Raw genomic sequence first — 11,278 nt, 5'->3', positions numbered from 1 at the left:
AAAAGAGTAAGGTTCTACATTTAGGCAACAAAAACGGAATGCACAGGTACAGTATAGGTGATACCTTGCTCAGTAGTAGTAACTGTGAAAGGGATCTTGGAGTCCTAGTGTGTGAGTGCGTGGCTGGCTGCCACGCGGTGACGACCTCGTCTGCTTTTGGAACCCTCGCAAGGGTGAGCTGGAGCTAGGCATTAGAACCCCCACAGGGGTGAGCCTGTTAGGCTATGGGACCCTCGCAAGGGTGTGTCTGAGCTCGGCTATTGGCCTCCACGGAGGTGCACCTAAGTTAGGCGGGTCTGGTACTGCCAAGGAAGAACGGACACCATGGTGTGATGAAACGCACCAACCAACTCAGCGAGGTGAAAAGACCCCGGCTGGCCGATTGAGACGGTATTTATTAAAATCATACAAAGGGTTTCTATCTTACAGCGTGTTATAGCATGATTGGTTAAAACATTTGTTACTGGGCAGGCTTTGTTCACTTGTCACGTATACGTGTTACTGGGCAAGCTTGTTCACATGTTACAAAAAGATGTTACAGAAGACTGTTGCATAGAAATGTTGCAAAGCAAAGAATGTTGCATAGAATTGTTGCAAAGCAAAACCTTGAGCAAGCTTTGTGCCGGCTTAGCAGAAATATAATGCAGCTAGCAACTTTTAACATGATCGCTACATCTCCTCTGTTTTAACTTTATTAAGGCTGAAAACATGGAGCTTTTACGTCCATGGAGGTGAGTGCTATTTCAGGTAGCATGTTGCCCTCCGACCCCAGGCTTCCTGTGTCCGCACCTACCATTCTTTCAGCGTCATCTTCTGAATCATTATCCGGGGAGAAATGTAGCAAGGGTTGCTTACTTTCATCTGTTGGTATCAACATATACGCATTATTCTCAAGCATCATATTAATTTGTGCAGTAGTTTTTGCTTCAGCAATGGCATTCAAACTACGCTTAATCATGAATACAAAAATAGGCAATAAGCAAGGTAATAATATACATCCCATAGCAATCATTGCAACAAATATAAAAACAGCTTTTAAACCTGGGAATTTGGGTAAAATACCATCGAACATACCTCCAAAATCAAATCCATTCCATGTTTGCACAGGAACATGGGCAATTTTCATCATTTTGTCAGTAATTTCCTTAATTACTTTACCACTTTCATCAATTTCAATACAACAATTAGTTAAATTAAATTTTCCACATACTCCTCCTTCTTTGGCAAGCAGGTAGTCTAGTGCAAGTCTATTTTGCATTATGTATGTTCTAGATTTTACACTTTCTTTGGCTAATTGTGTCAGGCCTTTGACAGTCTCATTTGTTATTATTTCTACTACAGCCTGTAAACGAATAAGTCGGTTTAATAAGTAGATGGGTGTGCGATATCCATACATACCATCTTCGGCCCATGTGGCAGGGCCGTATACTTGTATGATACGTTCAGCTGGCCATTCATCATTTCCCCATGTGCCTTGGTTCCCTCCCACGACAACTTTACTGATTGAGGAAACAACGTCCTCGCGCTTTCTGCGGTGGTTCCCTATTTCGTCGTAAACGGGGACCCCTAAGACTTGTCGTGTGTTTAGTGGGAGGAGAAAAAACCCAGGTCTAATAATGCCCAAGACACATGTTCCACACCAATTAGCTGGGAGGTGTCCATAGGCCATTTTCCCACATATCCAATACAGCCCATCGGGTGCTAACCATGTGAGTGAGTGATTGTTTGGGTTTGTCAAGAACTTTTTCATGTGTGTAACTTTAGACAAAGCAGTTTCGTCTTGTCCAGCTGAGCTATTTTTTCCTGACCACCATATCCCATTTTCCCATTTCCCAGTGCAAATTAAGTTCCCTACTTTAGTACATTTGGAACCAACAGGTCTGGAGAAGCAAACATTTCCCACAAGATTTGTTGTAAGAGTCCAGTCCCCATCTTTCCCTTTTGTGTATGACAAATTACCTAGCTTGTCCATCTCCAATATTTTAGAATAATTCAGTTCTTGGGCTTCCCAGGGCCATTTTTCCCCCATGTTGGTTCCCCCACATACAAAACAATTAGTAACATTCAATGTGTTAGCAATGTCCTCTGCTAATTGGACAAAAGTGTTAGTAACATGTTGCGGTATTTCGGGGATATTCAATTTCTCAATTTCCTGATAAAATGACCAAAAAAGTCCTTTAGTTGTTCGCAATTGCTTAGTTTGCTTGGTTACTGTCCAGCGCAACGCAATGTGTGGGTCTCTACCACTTGCTTCTATGGCCAAGCCATATTCTACTTCCCATGTTTTGGTAGGTGTGCAAGTTATGGTAATTGGGTTGCACGAATTTCTTGGACACTTGCTGTTGGCTATGCCCGTTTCCAACTTGCATTTATGGTTTCCACCAGGTGGATCCCCAGACCACATGCTGACACAGGACCAATATGGGCAAAAGCTGTAAGTGTCCCGTTCGGAGCAAGTCCCTTTGTTATTGTAGCACATGTATTTTCGTTCAAGCATGAGACTCCTTTCCCATTGTAATGTCCCACGAGTTGATTTCCAACAGTTGCGATTGATTGCTAAACAAGCGTCAAAACTGAGGCGGACTTGCGTGTTGAGGGATTTAAACTCAGTTTTGTTGAGTAATTCTTTTCTACCGCATTCAATGGTGTAAATGGACATTACATATGTAGTAATGGTTTTCGCTTCTTTCGGGTTGTAACATTGAATCTTGTTGTTAAGGGTACACATGTGATATACAGTATTATTAACTCTACAAGTTGATGGATTAGTAATTTGACAATGTTCAGGTTTGATGGTATGATATATCAATGTCTTAGAGACCTTGCCATTGTGTATTGTGGTGGTGATGCAATCGCTACAACTTTGATTGTTAAGTGGTGCAGCACGCCGAATTCGTGAGGAATGAGTGGATTGTTTCTGGAACAACAATAAAGTCAATCTGGCAGAAGTGGCAAGTCCTTTAACTATCTTGGTAATTTTACACTGATATAGTCCCAAATCTACTGCCTTAGGGTTTTTGACAGTCAATTGAGTAGTACGGTAATGAAATGTTTGTAAATAATGTTCTGAATCTTCAGGAAGCCATGTGTTGTTAAAAAACCATCGCCAAAAGGTACCTTTTTTCTTGATAGGAGATCGTTGTCGACACGACATGGTGGGAGCATATGGCACTCCTTGTATGAAGGTGTAGCGTACCTGGTGTGTTCGTATGAGGGAATTGTATTTTGGAAAGTCCGGTGCGTTTTGGCGAATCCTTGCTCCTGGGAGAGGCTTGCTTACTCCTGGTGCATAGTCTGGAATTTCTTTGGCTTTCCACAAACAAGTATTCACATCGCATGGCTCTGGAAAACAGCATGAAAAATGGCGAAGCAAAGTTCTTGAAGAGGGGTAAGGAGAGGTGTGGACAAGAGTCATCCAAGAAAGAAAAATTGAGGACAATGGAGGATAAGCCACAGAGGGTGTTGAGTAGAGATAAACAGTTTGGTTAAAATAGGTGTTATTGGACAAAAATCCGATGCACGAGTAGGAGCCAATAGTTTGAGGAGTTACGTGTAAAGAAAGACGAACTTGACAAGAGTCATGATATAAGTATTGAATTAATATCAAAGGTTTTAAAGAAGGGAAAAGAAATTGGCCCTGATGCTGCAAGGCATAGGGGCAAGCAGTGAGAAGAGTGTCTTTGAACACAAAAGTCACATGAGTGTCAAGAGGTGCAAAAATCACCTGAGGGTGAGCAATAAATCGAGCAGAGATATAAGATAACAATGAGAGAAAAAGTTTAAAGAAAAAGGAGTGAGATGTCAGGGGGAGAAGAAAAGGCAGGGTCATCTTGATCTTCTTCTGGTATGCGGTGATACGGACGAACACAACGAGCAGGAACCCAGAGAGTCTTGTCGTCAATTTGTACCGCTGCGTAGCCTTTTCCCCAAGTAATCAATTGTGCCGGACCTTTCCAGTGTGGATCCGGCAATTGCCTGTAGTAAACAAGAGGTCGGGAGGCAGGGAGAGGAGGTTTAGAAAAGTGACGAGAGGCTGCAGAGGAAGCAGGTGTGCCAGTAAGGTTAAGAAAGTTGATAGTATAAAGACAAGTATTTAGAATGTTTTGCAACATCGGGAGATTGGGGGGGGGTGTAACCCTTTTGACCCCATATGCCGATCAAGAGCTATTTTCAAGGTTTTATTTGCTCGTTCTACAATTGCTTGTCCTTTTGAATTAAAAGGAATTCCAAATTTGTGAATAATGGACCACCTATAGCAAAATTGAGCAAAAGCAGAGGAGGTATAAGCAGGGCCATTATCAGTTTTTAAAATTTTTGGACACCCCAATGTTGCGAAAGATCGAATGCAGTGATTAATTGTTTGCTTGGTATTCTCACCCCTTTGCGGGGTTACCATAATAAAACCTGAAAAAGTGTCCACAGAAACATGAAGGTATTTCCATGGGGCAAAGGGAGAATATTGAGTGACATCCATTTGCCATGTCTCACAGGCCGAGGTACCCCTGGGGTTCACGCCCTGTGGGATAGCAGCAGCCTGGAGACTACAGGTCGGGCATTGTTGAATAATGGCAGTTGCTTCTGCCATTGATATGCCAAATTGCTTCATCAAGGCTTTTTTGTTTTGATGAAAAAAGGTGTGACTTTCACCTGCTGTTAATGGGGCAGGCTGAGGTGAAACAATAGTTAGAGGCATCATTTTGCAGGCCTCGTCTGCCATGTGATTTCCTTCAGATAGGAACCCAGGCAGATGCTGATGACTACGAATGTGTGCTACAAACAAAGGTTTAGTCCTTGCGTGTAGTACTGTTTGCAATTGTGTAAACAATGTCAAAAGGGAAGGTGTTAAAGAGGGTGAGATATAGGCATCAAAAATGTGCAAAGTTAATTGAGCAACATACAGACTGTCTGTGATGATATTTAGAGGTTTGGAAGAAAATAATTCCAAAGCTAGAATAAAAGCTGCCAATTCAGCCTGTTGTGCAGATGTTTGTGTATTAGTCAATTTCTTATGCCATATCTGTTGTGTATTCCAAGTACATGCACCATGATTTTTGGACCCATCTGTGAATACGGTTAACGCATCTTTGATGGGTTGTGATGTTATTGGTGTAAAAAATTGTATCGGAATGGTCTTAATAACTTGTAGCCTTGGGTCAGCTGGCAAATGACATGAAATTTGACCAGGCCATTCCGTGAGTGCATCTTGGAGAAGGATAGAATTTTGAAAAAGAGGTTCCCATTGAGATAACTTGAAAGGGAGATAGAGCGTAACAAAATCCATTCCCATTAAGGCACGGGTTCTTCTTCGTGCCTTTTCAATGAGCAAAGCCATTTGGGCTGCTCTGGGTGTGAGTGAATTACGAGGTGTATGTGCTAGATGTAACCATTCTAAAATGTAAAGTTTAGGTTTTGGGATTAAACATGTAAAAAGCAAATTCTCCATATATATCCCCAAGTAATTAAAGGAATCGGTGTTTTGTCTGGTAAAAATATACCAGAGGGAGAGGCAAACTTGTTTTTTGTTGAAAATGCCTCTGATAAGTGGTCAAATTAGAAAGTGAAAAAATTCAAGTGATTGAAAGTAAATAAACAAGGATTGGGTTTTGAATCATCCATGTGCCAGAGTTCACAAGTCCTCACATACACAAGTCCTCACATATTCATATCTGTGACTTTCTGAAAAAACATATCTCTGACTTTCTGAAAAAACATATCTCTAACTTTCTTTCACTTACTGAAATCCTTACAAAAACATATCTCTAACTTTCTTTCACTTTCTGAAATCCTTTCTTGTTGCTTGTACAAAATGCACATTGATTCGGTCTCAAAATGACCTCACCAACTGCCAAGCTTCAACTGTCCTTATCAACTTGCCTATTTCCTCTCTTTCGTTTCTGCAACATCTCCAGTACCTTTCAACAAAGCACATCTTTTCCCCACGTTTAGGTCAGATGCCTTTTACAACATTCTCTTCCCATCTATATACAAAGTAACCTTATTCTGGCTCCAATATCTGATCTAAATGTCCGTGTGAAACTGATCTGGATTCTAGCAAAAATGTTACTCATTCTTTCTGACTGCATTTTGTATTTTTAGGTCATCTCTGTTAAAATTCTAAAAGGCACAGCGATCAGCGCTGCAAACAAACAAACAAACAAACAACAGACCAATAAACAATTAAACAAACAGACGTGACTTCTGTTACAAAGTGCACGCAAACATAAAAACATGAAAGAAAAAAAAACACAGCTTCAAAAATAAAACAAACAATTAAGATAGTTTGAGTATACTCTGAAATATGCAGGCATCAGATATCACCCTTAACCACGCCTTTTTGAGGCTCGCAGGGAGAGGAGAAAAAAAAAATGGTGAAAAGAACACAGCCCCCCCTTCCTCCTGCCTTCTCACCAGAGGCAAAGAGGGGGGGTGAGAGGAAATGGAAAAATGTTTTGTTAAAACGACAGGCTCTTTTTTCCTAGGAATACAGGGAGAAAATATTTATCATTCATTCAAAAACACCTTTTTTAGCACCACACACGCTCTGTTTTTTAACAAACCTTACATTTCAAGCATCCAATACTGACTACATACACACCCATTCACACCTATAGTTACATTTCTTTTGCCACATTAATTTTACACACTATCATTATGTTACAGACATGCCCCTCCTTGGATTTTTACACTCCCTTTTAAAATAACACTTTCCTTGAGGTTTGCTGCCCTGTAATAAAGCAGCTACTAACAAATTAGTTTTATAAAAAGATGTTCTTATGTCCTGACACACTTTAATCATATCTACCAAATCAAAATCATTTTCAAAACCAATAATTGCTCTCCAGCATTCAAACGTTCACCAACAATTCCATTTGAGCCTGCAATATATTAAAGCGATACAGGCTCTTTCAAAAAAAAAAAAAAAAAAAAAAAAGGGAGGAGGTGTGTGTGGGGGGAGCAGCAAGCAAAAGCTGACACAGAGTCTTTTTAAAGAGGGAAAAGTGTGTGTGTGGGGGGGGAAACAACAGACATCCCGGAGAGGGGGAGGTGGGGGGAGATAAAAGGCAAACACACAAAGTCAAACTTTTGGCAAGGAAGGATAGGAAAAAAGCAATCCTTTAAACTAATTACTTTATGATCTTGTGGAATAAATTTAGGTGGAGAGGCAGAAAACATATGTTTATTCCCCTCCTCTTTTGCTAATTGTTTCTCTAACCATGGAGGAGCTGAAAAATTAACATCTCCATGAGAAATTGAGAGGCCAATTGAAAATAATTTTGGAGAAAGAATTTTTAACACTTGTACAGGGGCTCTGTGTCTTGTGGAAATAAATTCCCAATCTCCCACAGAGACATTTTTATGGAGCCTTTTCCAGATAAGCCGGACATTGTTTTTCTAAGTACTTGAAAAATTTACTTAAAGAAACTTTAGAAAGAGGATAGATAGTATTGCCATTAATTTTTTGCAAATTATAGGCCTTCTCGATTAAAAGTGAAAGTTCATTCCTAACCTGAATGAGACTTTGAATGTGAGGAGCTCATACTTACGAAGCGCTTGCCCGCCAGGTGCGTAAGATGAGAATCAAGGCACCGAACACGTAGACACGGGACTCGGCGTGAGACGTCCGAAAGGCAATCCGGCACGTCGGGGTCACCAGTTGTGAGTGAATGTGTGGCTGGCTGCCACACGGTGACCTCGTCTGCTTTGAGTGTGGACCCTTGCAAAGGTGAGCCGGAGCTAGGCATCAAAACCTCTGCAGAGGTGAGCCTGACTGAGCTCGGCTATGGGACCCCAGCTGGGGTGCGCCTAGGTTAGGCGGGCCTGATACTGCCAAGGAAGAACGGACACCATGGTGTGATGAAACGCACCAACCAACTCAGCCAGGTGAAAAGACCCCGGCTGGCCGATTGAGACGGTATTTATTAAAATCATACAAAGGGTTTCTATCTTACAGCGTGTTATAGCATGATTGGTTAAAACATTTGTTACTGGGCAGGCTTTGTTCACTTGTCACGTATACGTGTTACTGGGCAAGCTTGTTCACATGTTACAAAAAGATGTTACAGAAGACTGTTGCATAGAAATGTTGCAAAGCAAAGAATGTTGCATAGAATTGTTGCAAAGCAAAACCTTGAGCAAGCTTTGTGCCGGCTTAGCAGAAATATAATGCAGCTAGCAACTTTTAACATGATCGCTACACTAGTGGACAACCATTTAAATATGAGCCAGCCATGTGCAGCAGCTGCCAAAAAAGCCAATGCAGTCCTAGGCTGCATCAACAGAGGGATAGAATCAAGATCACGTGAAGTGTTAATACCACTTTATAATGCCTTGGTGAGGCCACACTTGGAATACTGCATTCAGTTCTGGTCACCACGATGTAGAAAAGATGTGGAGACTCTAGAAAGAGTACAGAGAAGAGCAACAAAGATGATTAGGGGACTGGAGACTAAAACATATGAAGAACGGTTGCAGGAACTGGGTATGTCTAGTTTAATAGAAAGAAGGACTAGGGGAGACATGATAGCAGTGTTCCGATATCTCAGGGGTTGCCACAAAGAAGAGGGAGTCAAGCTATTCTCCAAGGCACCTGAGGGTAGAACAAGAAGTAATGGGTGGAAACTAATCAAGGAGAGAAGCACCTTAGAACTGAGGAGAAACTTCCTGACAGTTAGAACAATTAATCAGTGGAACAGCTTGCCTCCAGAAGTTGTGAACGCCCCAACACTAGAAGTCTTTAAGATGTTGGATAGCCATTTGTCTGAAACGGTATAGGGTTTCCTGCCTAGGCAGGGGGTTGGACTAGAAGACCTCCAAGGTCCCTTCCAACTCTACTATTGTATTGTATTGTAATTTATCCAGAGAACATCTGAGATTTGGCGAAAAAAAAGAGGGGAAGGAGGGTAAATCCCTCTGTTTCCGTTCCACTAAGGGTTGCCCTTGACTTATGCCCACAACTGAGCCCAAAATTTGCTAAGCAAGACAGGGATTCAGTGGGTTTTGCCTCATTTTATGACCTTTCTTGCCAGAGTTGTTAAGGGAATCCCTGCAGTTATTAAGTTAGTAACATTATTAAGTTGTTAAGCGAATCTGTCTTCCCCATTGACTTTTGCTTCTCAGAAGGTCGCAAAAGGGGACCGCATGACCCAGGGGGGGGGACACTGCAACAGCCACAAATGTGAGTCAGACCCCAGCATTTTGCCTGTCAGGTCACAAAAGGGGAGCCGGAAAGACTGCAAACATCATAAATACCTGGTAGTTGTCAAGTTCCTGAATTTTGAAGCAATAGCACTTTGATAGCCCCTCTCTAAGCGGTTTTACAGAGCCAGCCTCTTGGCCCCCAACAATCTGGGTCCCCATTTTACCCACTTCGGAAGGATGGAAGGCTGAGTCAACCTGGAGCCTAGTGAGATTCGAACTGCCAAATTGCAGGCAGCCAGCAGTCAACAGAATTAGCCTGCAGTACTGCAATCTAAGCACTGCGCCACAGCGGTTCCTGATGTCACCATGGGAATACTGCAACGGTCGTAAGTGCAAAACAGTCATGAGTCACTTTTTTTAGTGATGTTATAACTTCAGTCACTAAATGAATGGCTGTAAGTCAAAGACTCCCTGAACAGGTCATCATTGACCTACAATCAGTCACTTAGCAATTGTTCAAAGTTACGATAGTGATAGGAATAAGAAAAAGTTTGGTTGATATTTTCAATAAAACGAGGACAGACTTTGATTATTTTTTCTAGTTTGAAATAAGAAGGTTCTACACTTAGGCCCGAAAGACAAAATGCACAGGTACAGTATAGGTGGTACCTTGCTCAACAGTAGTAACTGTGAAAGGGATCTTGGAGTCCTAGTGGACAACCATTTAAATATGAGCCAGCCGTGTGCAGCAGCTGCCAAAAAAGCCAACACAGTCCTAGGCTGCATCAACAGAGGGATAGAATCAAGATCACGTGAAGTGTTAATACCACTTTATAATGCCTTGGTAAGGCCACACGTGGAATACTGCATTCAGTTTTGGTCGCCACGATGTAGAAAAGATGTGGAGACTCTAGAAAGAGTGCAGAGAAGAGCAACAAAGATGATTAGGGGACTGGAGGCTAAAACATATGAAGAACGGTTGCAGGAACTGGATATGTCTATACACGTACAGTATATGCATATGTCGCTGTGTGTATAAATATGTCGGGTTGGAAGGTGTGTTGGATATGTTTGTCGCCTTATTTGTAAAAATAAAAAGGCAGAAAATAAAGGTAAAGGTTCCTCTCACACATATTTGCTAGTCCTTCCTGACTCTAGGGGGCGATGCTCATCTCCGTTTCAAAGTGCTGTCCAAAGACATCTCCGTGGTCATGTGGCCAGCATGACTAAATGCCGAAGGCGCATGGAACGCTGTTCCTTTCCCACCAAAATTGGTTCCTATTGTTCTACTTGCATTTTTTACAGGCTTTCGAACGGCTTGGTTGGCAGAAGCTGGGACAAGTAACGGAGCTCATCACTCCATTACGCAGCGCTAGGGATTCGAACCGCAGAGCTGCCGACTTTTCTGATCGACAAGCTCAGCATCTTAGCCACTGAGCCACCATGTCCCTTTTTAAATGCCTTTTAATCAATGTATTTAAATAATAAATGCATTTTAACAAAATATCCAAAGTGGAGCAGCTATCTCCTGTTGCAGTTCTTCAAAAGAAGCCTCTTCTTTTTTGAGCTTTCCTAGAACGGAACCTTCTTTTTTTAATCATTTTGTACACCCTACAATTAAGCCTCTAATCCACACCAGCCTCCCACTCACTGTGAATTTCGCTTTGCATTAAACGCAACCTGGTATCAGCCTACAATCTTACCCAAAATCCAGTATCACTCTATTTGAATTCGCACTAATTGCGACCTGTACAGGTAGTCCTCGCCTTACGACCACAACTGAGCCCAGAGTTTATGTTGCTACGTGAGAAATGTGCGAAGTGAGTTTTGTCCCGTTTCGCGACCTTTCTTGCCACATTTGTCAAGCGAATTGCTGTCGTTGTTAAATGAGTAACATGCTTATTAATTGAGTCTAACTTTCCCCATTGATTTGGTTTGTCAGGTGGTCGCAAAAGGAGATCCCATAACCCCGGGGACATCGTGACCGTCATAAATATGAACCAGTTGCCCAGCATCCAAATGCAAATCTTGCGACCATGAGGACGCTATTAACGGTCATAAGTGTGAAAAATGGTCAGAGGTCAGAGTACCGTTGTCACTTCAAATGGTCACTAAACAAACTGTTGTAAATCGAGGACTA

Source organism: Natrix helvetica, assembly GCF_964273705.1.
Source record: "Natrix helvetica genome assembly, chromosome: 1".
NCBI lineage: Eukaryota > Metazoa > Chordata > Lepidosauria > Squamata > Natricidae > Natrix > Natrix helvetica.
Note: the sequence above shows the minus strand (reverse complement) of the source record.